At 40.4% G+C, this 14,501-nt stretch overlaps 1 long non-coding RNA gene and 1 other non-coding gene across 2 annotated transcripts; one reads left to right on the forward strand and one right to left on the reverse strand.

The window, feature by feature from the left end:
- Positions 1–3,358: 3,358 nt before the first annotated feature.
- Positions 3,359–10,305, reverse strand: LOC128777820 (uncharacterized). Its single transcript, XR_008423141.1, has 3 exons — positions 10,238–10,305; positions 7,417–7,527; positions 3,359–3,625 (listed from the first exon to the last, which is right to left on the reverse strand). It is a non-coding gene; the product is annotated as an uncharacterized LOC128777820 (long non-coding RNA).
- On the forward strand, positions 5,215–5,321 carry LOC128777842 (U6 spliceosomal RNA). The gene has a single exon (XR_008423160.1). It is a non-coding gene; the product is annotated as a U6 spliceosomal RNA (small nuclear RNA).
- Positions 10,306–14,501: the final 4,196 nt, after the last annotated feature.

The following is a 14,501-nucleotide window of genomic DNA, read 5'->3' on the forward strand; positions in this document are numbered from 1 at the left end:
CCAGTACCTGGAGTTTAATGAGTAAGACTTGAATATTACCTATGAAACAAAATTGAAAAAATGCTGGGCCATAAAAGCAAAAGAACTCTGATCATCACCAGTTTTCAAACCTGTGACATTCGGTTAGACTTTCCGTGAGGGGTATCTTGCAGCTTAGCTGTCCATGAAGGCAGTTATTTCCTAGCGCACAGGTTCCAGCATGCTGGATTTTTGATCAGAGTTCAGGACTCCACATTCTCCCCATGATAAGCCATCTCAAACAAGCCCAGAGGCAATACTGGGGTAATAGGAGAAGAATAACCCCAGGTTATGTTGCTTAACCTGCTGTATATTTTTACGGGGTGGGTGGGGGGGGGGGGTAGGTTTCAAGAAGAAAATAAAGGAAGTGAAAGTCAATCTAATCAGCACCAAAAATAGTCTCAGCAGGACTTCCTGGTAACACGTCGAGGTATTGATTCATTTATATTGTTTTTAAGTAAAATAACCCTTAGATGGATATTTAGAGGTTTTTATTAGTCTTTTTACAACAGAAGAAATTTTTTTTAAAATAAACTTTTTAATGATTCCGAAATATGGCATATGCTCTTTGTCAATAATTTTGAAAATGTGGAAATGTACATTGAAAAATCAACCATAACCCCACCAACAAGACAACGATCATTAGTGTTTATTGCACTTTGCTATGCTAAAACCATAACCAGTCACTCAATGACAGCTTCTCTTTTCTCCTAACGTTTATAAGCATTCTCCCATACTATTAAGAATCTTTGGGTACATCAATTTTATTTTTTTTTAAGTTTATTTATTTATTTTTGAGTGTGAGAAAGAGAAAGAAAGAGCATGCCCAAGCAGGGGAGAGGCAGAGAAAGAAGACAGAAACCCAAGTAGGCTCCTTGCTGTCAACATGGACCCTCATGCAGAGCTCTATTCCACGAACCATGAGTTCATGACCTGACCTAAAATCAAGAGTTGGACACTTAATGGCTGAACCGAGGGAGCCACCCAGGTGCCCCTGGATACATCAATTTTTAATAGCTACATAGTATCCTATCATGTAGATTTATTTAGGGTTAACAAGGTAACTCTATTTTCATTTTGTTTGGGGGCTTTGTTTCTTTCTGTTTTTGCTTTTATTTTCCCCTTGATGAATAATACTGTATTTGCCTTATTTTGCCTTCAGTATAATATTTTTCACATACATACGTAATATATAAACACATAAATATATTTTAAGAAGTAGGATGATGAGTCAAAGGGACAGAGTACTACTAAGATTCTGCTAAGTTGCTGTCTAAATCTGTGGATCCAGTTTACACACCATATTCTCATTCTACCTCCACCATCAGCATGGAGCACACTGTCATTTGCTTGAATATTTGAAAATTGATACGTAAAGATGGCATCCCATTGCTGGAATCTGTACTTATTTTTAAAAAGGCAATTTAAATAGATAAAATTATGCCACATTGACCATTGAAACATATTAAAAGATCATTTTATCTAATTGTTAAAAATACTTCCTGACCTTTAATCAGTAATAAATACATGATATATATCTCTTGAATTTACACGGTTCTAAAAAATTTTATTTCACTTATTGCTATTTTTAAAACCAGAGTTGGAGACGTCCTTGGCTTGGTCTACAGAAAGGGCAGACTTTGGGGCACATATTCAAAATTCAAAATTGAGTTAAAATGATTCCACTTTACACCTGAAAACCATATTCTTATGTCTCCAAATTCAACTGCTTAAGATTCACAGTGGCTTGTACCACTAGTTTCTTAACTTAGCAGCAGCCTCCCTCAATTTATCTTCTTTACATTTATGACATTTTATTTTTGTTACACTTCCCATTTTCCATATTACTGTGTGCCATATGCTCATTTATCAAAAGTCAAACCTAATTTTTTTGGTAGGCATCAGTGAGAATTATGTTATCACCATTTCAGCTAAATATACTTAAACACAAACAAACAAAAAAGAAAAAGGAAACAGGTATGAGCATCACCAGCCTGGAGGGAGACTCACTTGCTAGAAAAGCATCTGCACAGCAACTTAGCAGGATGTGGGATTTTTGCCACTGACTTTTTTTTTCCATTCATGGTCTCACTTGTGAACAGTAGGAGTGAAGGGAGCTGGTTGGTGGTCTGTGCCTGTCCAGTCAATGCTGGGAAACTGTCAGGATTACAATGCTCCTTTGTTGGCTGGCTTGGCAACTATGCCAAGAGCTGAATGGGCCACAGAGACTGAACTAGTTATGACGACTGCTTGGTCCTCTCAAATGACCAGAGGCCCTCCCACCTCTTTGCCCGGCCACCCTGGGATGACAGTATGGATGTGGAGATGCTCTGATTCCTCCCACAAGTTGGCTAATGGAAAATTTTGACTTCCTCACAATCAATTTCTATCTAATTCAGTTAAGAGTTCCGATCTCACTTTTAACTTACAAAAAGGAAGGAAGGAAGGAAGGAAGGAAGGAAGGAAGGAAGGAAGGAAAGAAGGAAGGGAGGGAGGGAGGGAGGGAGGGAGGAAGGGAGGAAGGGAGGGAGGGAGGAAGGGAGGGAGGGAGGAAGGGAGGGAGGGAGGGAGGGAGGAAGAAAGAAAAGCAGATTAATAATATAGAAAGTAAAACATGAAAATCGTATGGTATGATGTGCTAATCTCTCTCACTGAAATTGTGTGGTGATGGTTGGCAATGGAGAGTAAAGGATAAAAAAAATAAACTCAGAACAAAACAGAAAAAGAAGCTCCCCAGGATGATATTCATGGGAAAAATCTGATTTGACCGATTTAGGTCATCATGACTTTTCATGCTTATTTTTGTCATATCGTATTTCCTGGAGCCCCAATTTTCAGATTTAGGTGCAGCCCCCTCCCCCAAGAACACAAAGAAGGAAATTGAAGACTATGAAGCAGGTAGGACAAAAAGATTACTAAACTAAAAGTGCGTTGTTTTTTAACAGCTTTCTGCTAACCCAGACTCCTGGTTTTATTTAAGAAACCCACTGCCTTTGAAAATACACAGGGTCTTTTCAATAGCAAAAGATCAAATGATGTTAATCAGGCAGTGGGGCCTAATCCTTTAATGCAGCTGTCTCTTTACATTATAAACATTCCAGCTATATAAGTGGGAATGATTTTTATCTTAGCTTGTCTTTTCTTCTTCTTCTTCTTCCTCTTTCCCCCCTCTCTCTCTGTCTTTCCCTGCTTCTCTGTAGCTGTCTCTAAATCTTAACTTGCTCACAGTACAGAATTTGCTTTCTTCTACCTGGTTTCTAACCCCCATCAAGGAACAATCTGTTGTGCCTCAGAACGAAAGAAGACAAGAAGATGGGGAACTAAGTGCATCCACTTGCCTTTTCTTCTCTGTGCTCCCCACACTTTTGGTTGGTCACTGTGGACGATGTTCTTCTGGAAAGACCACATCTACAGGGCATCACACAAAGCTCAGGCTTCTCCCTGCTGGTCACCTCTCTTCTTCCTCGGCTGTTGCTTTGGCCTGATGGATTCAGGTTCACTTCTCACAGATTTCTTCTGCCTTTAGAGCTGCTCTCAACAGCTTTTTTTGAGGCCATCTTTTCTTCAGAATAAAATAATCATAGTTTGAATTATGTGGCATGTTTAACTGGAAGAAATGATTATGGAGGGAAGAAAGAAATATGACAGTTTTCTTCAGATATTTGATCTGACATCCTGCTGGAGTAAGATTGGACTTCTGGAGGAATAGAAAAGCATTAGAACAATGACTCTTAAATAGGGCTGTGGTGGTAAATAGAGTCACTTAGGGACCCCTTCAGGTTATAGCCCCTTTCTCTACTGAGATGCTGATGTACCTACAGTAGAGTACCACTGTTGTCCACAGGAGTATGACCTATTTTCTAGAAGAATTAGGATGGAAAAAATGGAGAGATCCATCCAATTGGATTATAAATCCCACAAGATCAGCTAAACTATATATAATTTTCTCATCTTTTTATTCCTAAGGACTAACAGGGCCTGACATGTAGCAGATACTATGAAATGCTTCTTGAACTATTGTTTCATTGATGGATTAAAAAAAAAAGAACTTCGGGTAAACAAATTTCATTTTAACATAAGTAGAATGATTTAATAAGAAGTACTGTCCAAGGTGGGTCATCATGAGAGACAGTGAGTTCTCCATCTTTGGAGGAATTCAAGCATAAAACAGGGACACTGGTACATAAGCTAGACAGTTGACCATACCTGGGAGGTTAACACAGGGGCAGCCAACTTGGCTAGGAGGCCAAGGAAAATTCCAACGCCTTCTATTTCATGAACACAAAGATATTCATTACTTGAAAGGTATAAAAAGATGCATCCTGTGATACCATCAGTTTAAACCAGGGGACCAAATACTTGTGCCTTGCTTTCTGGGAGTTGTGTGTTACATTTGAACCATAGTTTATTAAATCCTAAGTTTTTAATTTCTATTTACAATCCTTCAGGTTTTTCTTTCTAACTAAGAATAGCATTTGTACCTTTGAAAGTTTGCAAGAATTTGGTCTGGTACATACAAGCTCAATGCTGTGGCTTAGGGATCCTAAAAACCCAATTCCTTCTACCTGCAGAATCAAACCTAAGGCTACCTCGTTGGCACACTAATTTGCAACTCAAATTTTTAAATTAGTTTACAGGTGGCCCACAAGAGAATACAAACATTTCTTGAAACATTGGAAGTTTTTTAAAGATTTCTCTCCCCTCCCCCACTCTCACCCTTCTCTTTTTACCCTTTTTCTTCTTTCAGTGCTGAACGAAGTTTATCATCCAAAGGAATGCGATGCCTTGATAATCACTTTTTGGATATTCATGCATGCCACATTCATATATACTGAACATCTGCAGCCCATTAAAAGGAAAGAATAAAGTGGTAAGGCTCCCGCCCAACCGTCAGGTTGTGGTGATGATCTTTTGGTGAAGTGCGCCATCTGTCATCAGAAACCAGTATGGCCTCTCTGTGGGCCAGAGTCAAAGCAACTGTCAACCAGAGGAGTGAATCTGTGTTCATTAGCATTTTCTCTTTGCACAGCATTTGACCACTTTTTCTACCAACAATGGCAAAGGACCTGAGACTATACATCCATCCTGCCTGTTGCAGTGGAAGCAGCCAGGTGGGTGCTTTGAAAATAAAACCTGAGCTTCCCACGTCAAAATGTTTTTTCACCACCTGTGAATTCACGTAAAAAAGAGTAATGGGTGCTCGCTTTGGCAGCACATATATTAACATTGGAACAACACAAAGAAGATGAGCATCACCTCTGCACAAGGAAGACATGCAAGTTCATGAAGCATTCCATATTTTTAGGAAGTACCTAGAATTTTTCAACTAAACGAATATATCCTCTGGGTTCTGCTGTGGCCCAGACAGTGTTAACTTTTTTTTTTTCCGTTGTGGGTTTTGATTTTTCTCCCCCAGAAATTGGTTTTATTTGATGTGCCCAAGTCTTAGGTTTTTCAACAAAGAAAAAAAAGTCTCCATAAAAATGAATAAATAATAAAAAATAATTTTAAAAGAATAATGGAAAGTTCACAATCTACTTCTCAGCCTGGACCATTCTTAAAAGTTCTGGATCTTCTGCTGAATAACACAAATCTCAAAATATGATTCAGATTAAGAACTATTCTTTAGAAGTATAGGGATCTTAGAGGTCTTCTGGGGTTCTCCTGTTACAGACGAGGAGCCTGGGGTCCAGAGTGGTGTAGTGACTACATCATACACTTCCTTTGTTGACTCCTCACCCAACTGATGACTACCCTAGGGTCCTTTCCTTTGGACCACTCTTCCCTCACTTGAGTTCACAGAATTTTGCAGCTTAGAGGGTATTGGAAATATTGGGACTGTATAAAAGCTTACTGTAATATCTCAGGCTGTAACTGAACAGCTTTCTTACCTTTAAACTCTACTATGTTCTGTTTGTATTAATAAAGTGCAGACCTCTCTATTTATAACACATAAAAAACACAGATGTTGATTGCAAATAGTTTTACAAATCACTGCATATGTCTCCAAAATCATTCATGTAAAATATTTGGAAAAGCATTTCTGATTCTTCTTCCTTTGCAGGGAGTTTTAAGTAATTTAAAATATATACCATTATGTATTATTTGATATTCATGCAGTTTTTCCTATATAGCTTGTTTGACTTTTAACAGAAACTCTTGGAGATAATGTATTCTCAGTGCCAATGGCAGAAATTTTACCTAATAATACATTATTTACTATAAAGGGGTGCTGCTATTGGAGGAGAAAGGCAACGGGCTAAGGATGAGAATTTTGGGTTCAAGTGTCTGCCACTTAGTAGCTCTGTGACTTAACCTAAGTTAGTAAACTCTTTGTTGGAGGCATGTGTATCCATCAGCAGGGGCAGGAAGGACAGTGGAAGGGAAGGGAGAGGTAAGAAAATCTAAACTGTCTTTCTCACTGGATTTCTGCTAGCCTCAAATCCAATAACATCCTTGAAAGCTCTTTGAATCTTATAAATCAAAATCAAGTTAGTATTACGATGGCCAGAGCGTTTGCTCACTGCCATGTAGCATGCATGTTAAATGGAAGCACTGTATTTAAAGGTTAAAAGCTGGGTTCTTTGATCTGCCAATTTGGATGAAATCTCGGCCTCATCACTTACTAGCTGTGCACTCTTTGGTGAGTTACACAACCTGCCTAAACTCGACATTCTGAGGGAATACTAATTTAATGAACATTTTATGGAGTTGGGTTAAGATTAAGTTCAGTGATGCATGCAAGGTACCAGGTGGGATGCCCAGCCTCCAGCAAATAAACATTCATTTATTTTAGTATTATGATATTCCTGGCTCTTGCTGTTCTTATGGTTCTACAGGATAAAGAATCTGGAATAGTTGGGTTTCTTAACCCTCAAAACGTTTTCCTTAGGTCTCTTCATCTACGTATACAGCTCTAGCTGAGATATCACCTCCAAGGGCATAGAGCAAATCTGAGTGTCATGAAAAAAAGAAACCCACCATGAACAATAGAGATTCCTGAGTTTGAGAGCTAAATCCAAGAATATCTGCTCTTTTTTCTGCCTTTATCACTCCTGTCTTCAGAACTGTCCCCACAGAAAAATTCTACTCCAAGAGAAGAATCGACTTCAGGACGTCTTCTTGACTCTACAACTAGTAATCTCACACTCCTTATAAATTTATGGTCTTATAAATGTCATATATATATACATATACATATTTTTTTCATTTGTATTACAAAAAATTTGCTCTATTTCCCTTATTTTTACTTTATATCCTCTTTTAGATTATGAACTTCACAAAGGCTAGACTCCTGTTTTTTCTCATTGCAACCAATATTCAACTTCTGTGAATGACCCAAGGATCATTAATACCTTGGCAATTACATAAACTTGGATTCATGCTGTGCCTCTTTACCTCCTTGTTGGGTATCCTTGGGAAAGTTGCTTCAGATCTCTGAACCTTAGTTTCTTTGTTCATAAAGCGAAGGCAATCTTGCAGAGTTTCTGTGAGTCTTGGAAGCAATACCTAGAAATACATCATAAGTCTTCAGTAAAAGGTCACTATCAGTGTCTCTAAGTCATCTGTCATGATTATCACTACCATGGTGGCCATCAACTCTATGCCTATCCCTAGGTTTTGACCCAGATTTCCAAGAACCAAAATAAAATACAGGAAAGTAGAAAGATAGAAAAAGTCACAGAAGTGTAGAGAGAGGTGAAAGCTTTCTGTAAGTCCAAATTAACACAGAACAATAAATTATTTCATGATTCAGAAAGGCCCAGCAGGCTTCGGGCTGCTGATGAAAAGGAACCCTGATTACATGGTGCCACCTAGTGGAAATCTTCTAATACTACAGGCGGTGTCTAAACGGCGGGGAAATAATTGCCAAAGGAGCCAAACTCCAAGAAGTTTGTATTTCTTCTTGTCTTTACTGAGAAGGCGAGAACGCACTGCTTATTCTCACACCCTCCTCTCTTACCCATCCTGAACAGGGATGTGGACAGTATACACATATCTGTTCAACAGCACTTTACTATTTTGCTTGTTACTTCTTCATTAATAGATCCTCTCTGAGCTTATAGATCAACTCAGTAGCAACTAGTTGGCAGTGGACCAACATTAATCACAAAGTAACAAAGGATGATGGGTTAATTTTTCATTAACTGAGTTAAACTGAGGCCTTGATACCTATTCAGAATTTTTTTCTCATCTCAAAAGAAGGAAGAAAATGCTCATTAATAGGGAAAGTTTAAAGAAAAAATATTTTATCTGATAGTGCAGCCTGCAATTATTTACTGACAATTATTATTTTTTAAACACAATGATAAGTAAAAGAAAAAAAATAACTAATGGGGCGCCTAGGTGGCTCAGTGAGTTGGGCAGTCAGCTCTTGATTTTGGCTCAGGTCATGATCCCAGGGTTGTGGGATTGAGCCCTGCGTCAGGGTCCGCACTGAGTGTGGAGCCTGCTTAAGATCTCTCTTCCCTCTGCCCCTCTCCCCGGCCTACACTCTCTATCACATAAAAAAAAAATGTATATTTAAACGCAATGTGGAGTCCTATATAGACATTCAGTCCTGAATCTCTGGCACAGAGAAAAGGAGCAGATTCAATTATCCCTTTATCATTCATTCACTTGTTTATAGTAGAATCTGTGAAGACAAGCTAACTCCGCTAACAGGGGAGTGTTCCAACAGCCCAAGCACAAAACAACATATACCTCGACTTTGAGGAAATGTTGTTTTATAGGTTAGAATTTTAGAATTGGAAGGCACTTTAAAAATTAGATGGTCCAGCTCCTTCTTTTATAGATGAAATTCTATTTATCTTACTCCTATTGTATGATTTTGTGTTTTAACCTTGATTGCTGTGCTAGGTTTTGTTACAGAACTGTCTGGCTCTATTAACAAGTAGAGCTATAAAACACCTTCTACAATGTGTCATTTACTGGGAGAGAGTGGGCCTGGGAGAGAATTAGAAACAGCTGAAGGCACATACAGGCTCATAGCTGCTCCCATTTGAAGGCAGTTTACAAGCTCAAAAGAGAGAATAGGAAGCAGCAGAAGGAGCAGAACAGATGTGGCTGCTGCCGTGGCTGTGGTGGTAGGTGGACCGTGCGTGGGCTTGGAGACAGGAAGGATCTCCTGGAAGTCTGATAGCTTCCTCCCCAGCTCCTTGCCACCCCAGCCTCACCCGGGCACAGGAGAAGAGGGGCACATGTGTCTCCCAATCCAGGATACTCTTGCTTCACACAAAATCTGGAGTCTTTAGATCAATGGCATCTCCTCTGGTAGAAGTTGGCAACCGTCTCCCAGAGACTGGTTTTGTTCCTCAGATTAACATTTTAAGCTCCTGATTTGTGCCACTCTACGAACGCCTTTGGGCAAGATGATTCTGTCCCCAAATGGGTCTCCCTTCTACGTTCCCCTCCCACTTGCCATTTTCTTGTCACCGTATCTAGGGGAATGTCAGGCTAGGCTTTAGGTTCTGTGGATAAAAGATGGTTTGGACAGTGTCTACCTACAAGAATCTTTCTGTCTAGTGTCAGCCGTCATGATAAAACGAAGAAATATTCCATGAGCTCAGATATGGACTTCTTAAGTTAAAGAATTCTTAAAGTCGGAGCCTGTTCCTTATGATAAAGATGGGGTGATAGAGCAGCTAAAGGTACCTGTACAACTATGACTATATTTTAGTCTCTGAAGATGGACACCTACAGAGAAGATGTGAGGGCTTACCAGAAAACTGATGCAAAGGAATTATTTACTCAGATAATTTAAAATAAAACAAAACAGTAATGTTGCCTTTGTACACGTAGGAATCCTTCACCCTGTAATCCAGATACGTGCAAAGGTGACTATCTCACCTTTTGATGGCGGTTGGCCTGGAGCCAAACCGTCCTTGCTCTGCTTAAGGTTAGCTGGAAGAAGGCACCTCGTCCCTGGCAATGTGTTTGCCATCACCCTCAGCCACCACAGGCTTGGAGAGCTCAGCTGCTGCCCATCTCGGCAGGAAGTCTTCCCGAGCTCTTTAGTTACAGTCTGGTTTTACAGGGGAGGTACACGCTCTGACTTCTCTCCTGCACTGCAGTCCTACGCTGCAGGCAAGAGAAGTGGCAAAAGAGAACAGAGCCCCATCTCCTTCTCGCGAATAAGCATTCCTCTCGTACTGTTCCTTCGCTCCCACACTTACTATCCCACGTTGACGGTCTGTGAGAGGAGTTGCTCCGCTTTTACCTAGTTACAGAAATGATCAAAACCTTCCTCTAATTTCCCTGATCTCTGCACGGCGTCCGTCAGGAGCTTTTCTGTGCCTCTGAAGAAAGAGGGGTTACATGTGAAACTTGTTTGTTTTATTTCCTTACCCATTTTATTTTTTTTCAAAGTTTATTTATATTTGAGCGGAGGGGGGTGGGCAGAGAGAGAGAGAGGGAGAGGGAGACAGAGAATCCCAAGCAGGTTCCATGCTGTCAGCGCAGAGCCCAATGCAGGGCTAGAATTCACAAACCACGAGCCAGATCATGACCTAAGCCGAAATCAAGAGTCGGATGCTTAATTGAGCCACCCAGGCACCTCTATTTCCTTATTCATTTTAATATAAACATAACATCAGTTTTCTGCCTCTTATAATTCATCAACAATATAAGGAATTTAATTGTAAGCATTTTCTCCTTGGCCCCACAGACTGTGGCACTGGTGACATTTTGTGCCAGGTGATTCTTTGTTGTGGGAGGTTGTTGTATGCCCGTAGGAATTTTAGCAGCAGCCCTGGCCTCCGCCCACTAGGTGCAACCCCCACTTTATGACAACCCAAAATGTCTCCAAACATTGCAAGTGTTCCCTTGGGGCAAAATCACCTTGAGGTTGAGAACCACTGATGTAGGTCAACTATTAACTTCTTTTATAATCTATGAAGATACAGCAGGCAGAAGCAATATTTCTTCCTCGAATATCTTAAGGAGGAAAAAAAGAATTTGGATCTTGGTCAGACTTGGTCTCTACTCTGTTCAGTCAGTTGCTAAAGCATACTTATGATTGTTTTCAAGGCAGATTGTCTCAATTGATCTACTGCTCTCTATTCTCTCCCCCAATTCTTTACCTAAGTAGTTACAAAATCTATTTCATGCATAGAGTCTCATTTAATACTTACAATAATAAGAAACAGGTACGGACAGGCAGCTGGCTGGGGAGCAGCAGGATGTCATGTAAAGAAAGAGGTGGAGGAAGATGGCACCACCATTCCCTGGCTACAAAACTGAGGCCAGTTCGTCAGCTTCTGTGCAACACAATTTTCTCATGTGAAACGGGGGATTATTAATAGCTAGGAGGGAGGCTGGGAGGGTTAAAGCGCGGTGAGCTGTGTGACAACACACATCATAGCAGAGGCTCCATCAGTTGTAGCTTTTTTTTTTAACTGTAACACCAAGACCACAGCATTGTGTGCGACACCACAGCTGCATAGCTAGCAACTTTCTCTTTCTGGTCACAGATCTCTGGAAGGATCTGTTCACCATAAAAGTCCTCAGAAGCAACTCAACTTGTAGACCATTTCAGGATATTCACGGATTCACCTGAAATGTATAGTGAGCCCAAGGGAAGAAGCCGTCTAGAGAGAGCCTACGAATTTCATCTTTTCTTCCAACTGACTCAAGTAAGTGGTGCCAAATAGTTTTCCTTGCCCATTGCTTAACACAGACGATCCTTCTGGAGAGACAAGTTGATTCAGATTTCCTCCAACACTACTGATTGACCTTGAAATAAGTCACTGGTTTGGTAGTGATTTGGTAGGGACCAAGGTTTGGGATTGCCAATTTCCCTTCTTTGGGGGAAGAAAAAAGGGTCAAGGCCGGTCGTCCAATATGAGGAGTCACTCTATTAGCTTCCTATTGCTGCTTTACCACATTACCACAAACTTAGAACACACTTCATCCAGCAAAAATTTATTATCTAACAGTCCTGGGAGTCAGAAGTCCAAAACAGGTCTCACTGGGCCAACAGAAAGATGTTGGCCAGGCTGCATTCCTTTCTGGAGGTTTGAGAGGAAAATCTAATTTTCTTGCCTTTTATACCTTTTAGAGATTGCCATTTTCCCTGGCTCATGACCACCTTCCATCTTCAAAGCCAGCAATGGCCAGTTGAATCTTTTTCACATGGCATCACTATGATACTTACTCTTGTGTCCCCTTCTTCAACCTTCAAGGCCCGTCTAGATAATTCAACATAATCTCCCTATTTTAAATCCAGCTGATTAGCAAACTAAATTTCATGTGCTCCCATTCCCCTTGGCCATGAACTATAACATATGCACAGGCTCTGGAGATTAGCAGACAGACGTCCTTGGGAGGCCATTACTCTATGTACCATAGTCGCTTCTTGTTGGTATTTTTCATGACAAGGAAGCAATAAAGCCCTGTTACAAGTCCTGACCAATCTTTACAGTTTAGAAAAGTAATAAGGTGACAGTACTTTTTGAATTGTCATAACAATTTATTTTTGGATAATAAAATCCCCTCAGATCCATTATCATCTTTAAAATAGGGCCTCTCAAAAATAATATATGCCCAATTTCTTGTCAACTTAATGTCTTCTGACTCCTGATAATTTAGGCAACTGGAGAAAGTCTTTATAGCTTGCTACACAAAGTAAAGAGAGCTCACATGTATTTTGCAAAGCAAGTTGCAAATACATGTAGAGATACCCATGAAGACTAAATGAACCCAGTGTGAGTAAGGAAATCAAAAGGAAATCAAGGCACTGTTGGCAAAAGAAGCGGGCAGGGCCGCTCAAAAAGAGAACTTACAGGTTGCACTGCACATCCACCATCTGGCTTGCAGTCCCATTGCTTCACGGCACCCATCTCTAGAATGTTCCTCATTATGTACTTCTGCAAATCAAACATCCTCCTCTTTTTTATTCTACTGGATCTTTTGTTTATTTAGTTTTGTTTTCCTCCACGGGACCTGACCACTTTATCTCTGATCCTTCCTTCATCTGGTACCACCTAGCCCATCACCCTAACCGGTTTTAACATATGCCCCCCCCCCCCATCCTTGGCATTCATTCAGTCCTTAGTCATATTTACACCTGTTATCCCACTCTCCAAAACATTATTTTATGCCTTCACTCTCCATAATCATCCAAACCTCCTCTTCCACTCACAAATGTTCTGGTTTCCTTTCCTTCCAGAAGCATAGTAAGACTGTACCCATAGCCCCACTTTGAATTAGATATGGCAGTGTTGCTTATTTTGGCCAATGACACGTAGAAGGGTGATATAACACTTCCAGACAGAGGCTCTAAGTGGCAGTATGCCACTCTTCTCTTTTCAGTGTCAGCCATAGAGGAGCACAGAGAGCCTCTAGCCCCATGGATGAGTCAGAGCAGCATTCCCAGGCTGATCAACAATAGACATTTAGCAAGAGAGAAACACGCCTTTGATGTGTTGAACTGCTGCAATACAGAGGGAGGCTGTTTGTTACTACAACATAACCTAGTCTAGATCTTGCTTTTTATTTCAGTGAGAAAACAGAAGCAATCAGAAGAGAACTCTACAATCTCCGATGCCCACATCTGCCATAAATTAGTTACTGTACACTTTCCTTCTTCTTGTATTATGGATGAATTCTCCATATTCCTAAAGTTAATCTTTCAACTTATACACTAGATTGCATCCTCTTTTACCTACTCAATGCCATCATTACAGCATTTCTCTCCTTTGTCTCTTATATCATGATTTTTTTTCCCTTGCTAGTTACTAGATTGCCTCTATCAGTAAACATACTATAATATCTCTAGTCTTAAAAAAAAATCCTCCAGTAGCCCCACTCTATTTGAAATGAGTTGAAATACTCACTCCTGTTTTCTCTGGAACGATCTCCAGTTAGGGTTCTGTTTGCCTCTCTACAGTGAAACTGCTCTTACTACCATCACGAATGACACTGAATCTATTAAGTCCGGTAATCAAATCTCAATCCTTATCCGACATAACATTGACTTGGCTGACCACGGTTTTTTGGGGGGAGGCAAATTAATCCTCAGAGACTGAGTTTGCCTGTCCCAGAAATTTATTTTTCACAGGTTCGCTGTAGGAATTTTATAAACCAATGGCCTACAGGATAATGTCTCTTAATAACCCAGTAAAGAATAACATACTCCAAACCAATGACAGATTAATCACACTATTGTTCCAGGCAAGGGAAGATGAAAGAAAGACCATATTTAGTTGAAGTGTTCCTTTATACCAGTTGATACTCAGGAGAGCCGGCTTAGCCAATCAACCGCTGGCAGTGCAAAACTAAAAATCCCCTGTTGCTAGTGGCATGTTACTGCTGATCAGCAAAGTCTCCTTGGTCTGCCATTGCTTGGGTTTTGCACTGAGGGTAAGAATTGTCTTTACAGCAGCAGGCGTTAACTGCCCCAAGGTCTTCCGGGAACTGTGGTCAGCGGAGACAGTCACCTTGCACAGAGCAAACACTCTCTGATGTCCTTACAAACTCTTCGT

The sequence above is a fragment of the Panthera pardus genome, unplaced genomic scaffold (genome assembly GCF_024362965.1).
Source record: "Panthera pardus isolate Hobbes unplaced genomic scaffold, ASM2436296v1 HiC_scaffold_17, whole genome shotgun sequence".
Classification (NCBI taxonomy): Eukaryota; Metazoa; Chordata; class Mammalia; order Carnivora; family Felidae; genus Panthera; species Panthera pardus.